A 2,500-nucleotide genomic window follows, 5' to 3' on the forward strand; every position below is an offset into this window, starting at 1 on the left:
AATGTAATAATTTCATATATTACATAATTTTTCTCTTTGAATTGAAATTAATAATTTCATAATTCTATTTTTTAATCATAAATATATATGATTGAAAAAATTTTCTCCTCTTTTCCTTTGTTTAAAATTTAATTTTTCTTATAAATTTTTGTTTTTCTTATTTTTTTCTCTTCATCATCTGTTTAATTTCCTGTATTTATACAAGAAACAAACAGTTGAGGATAATTTCTATGTAATGCTAGTATAGAATATAAAATTTTGAATTCAAAAATTTATTTCTATTTAAACTAACTATAGAAAACCAGGAATAAAATACAATAACACCAATATGCCATAACATGTTAGTATAGAATATAGATTCTTCATATATGTATATATATTCGAAAATTTTTTCTATTTAAACTAACGTATGGAAAACCAGGAATAAAATCATAATATTACCAGTTTAATATGGCTCAAATTCGAGTTTCATATAGTTATGATTCGATTTATATGCTTCAATATCATTGGTTAGTTAACTTTTGATATTTTCATATTATATCACATGCCTTCACCGTGAGTGTTTTTTGCCATGCACACCTCACATTGTCAAAAATGTATGGGAAAAATTCATTTCAATACATTTCAGTTTGATTTGAAATGTCTTTATTATATATTTTAGTGCCAATATGCCAAGGTTATATTCCATAACTCTCTATTTAAACTAACGTATGGAAAACCAGGCATAAAATCACAATATTACCAGTTTAATATGGCTCAAATTCGAGTTTCATATAGTTATGATTCGATTTATATGCTTCAATATCATTGGTTAGTTAACTTTTGATATTTTCATATTATATCACATGCCTTCACCGTGAGTGTTTTTTGCCATGCACACCTCACATTGTCAAAAATGTATGGGAAAAATTCATTTCAATACATTTCAGTTTGATTTGAAATGTCTTTATTATATATTTTAGTGCCAATATGCCAAGGTTATATTCCATAACTCTCTATTTAAACTAACGTATGGAAAACCAGGCATAAAATCACAATATTACCAGTTTAATATGGCTCAAATTCGAGTTTCATATAGTTATGATTCGATTTATATGCTTCAATATCATTGGTTAGTTAACTTTTGATATTTTCATATTATATCACATGCCTTCACCGTGAGTGTTTTTTGCCATGCACACCTCACATTGTCAAAAATGTATGGGAAAAATTCATTTCAATACATTTCAGTTTGATTTGAAATGTCTTTATTATATATTTTAGTGCCAATATGCCAAGGTTATATTCCATAACTCTCTATTTAAACTAACGTATGGAAAACCAGGCATAAAATCACAATATTACCAGTTTAATATGGCTCAAATTCGAGTTTCATATAGTTATGATTCGATTTATATGCTTCAATATCATTGGTTAGTTAACTTTTGATATTTTCATATTATATCACATGCCTTCACCGTGAGTGTTTTTTGCCATGCACACCTCACATTGTCAAAAATGTATGGGAAAAATTCATTTCAATACATTTCAGTTTGATTTGAAATGTCTTTATTATATATTTTAATGGCAATATGCCAAGGTTATATTCCATAAAATGTTAGTATAGAATATAGATTCTTCATATATGTATATATATTCGAGAATTTTTTTCTATTTAAACTAACGTATGGAAAACCAGGCATAAAATCACAATATTACCAGTTTAATATGGCTCAAATTCGAGTTTCATATAGTTATGATTCGATTTATATGTTTCAATATCATTGGTTAGTTAACTTTTGATATTTTCATATTATATCACATGCCTTCACCGTGAGTGTTTTTTTGCCATGCACACCTCACATTGTCAAAAATGTATGGGAAAAATTCATTTCAATACATTTCAGTTTGATTTGAAATGTCTTTATTATATATTTTAGTGCCAATATGCCAAGGTTATATTCCATAACATGTTAGTATTAGAATATAGATTCTTCATATATGTATATATATTCGAAAATTTTTTCTATTTAAACTAACGTATGGAAAACCAGGCATAAAATCACAATATTACCAGTTTAATATGGCTTAAATTCGAGTTTCATATAGTTATGATTCGATTTATATGCTTCAATATCATTGGTTAGTTAACTTTTGATATTTTCATATTATTTCACATGCCTTCACCGTGAGTGTTTTTTGCCATGCACACCTCACATTGTCAAAAATGTATGGGAAAAATTCATTTCAATACATTTCAGTTTGATTTGAAATGTCTTTATTATATATTTTAGTGCCAATATGCCAAGGTTATATTCCATAACATGTTAGTATTAGAATATAGATTCTTCATATATGTATATATATTCGAAAATTTTTTCTATTTAAACTAACGTATGGAAAACCAGGCATAAAATCACAATATTACCAGTTTAATATGGCTTAAATTCGAGTTTCATATAGTTATGATTCGATTTATATGCTTCAATATCATTGGTTAGTTAACTTTTGATATTTTCAT

Source organism: Anastrepha obliqua, unplaced genomic scaffold (assembly GCF_027943255.1).
Source record: "Anastrepha obliqua isolate idAnaObli1 unplaced genomic scaffold, idAnaObli1_1.0 ptg000211l, whole genome shotgun sequence".
Classification (NCBI taxonomy): Eukaryota; Metazoa; Arthropoda; class Insecta; order Diptera; family Tephritidae; genus Anastrepha; species Anastrepha obliqua.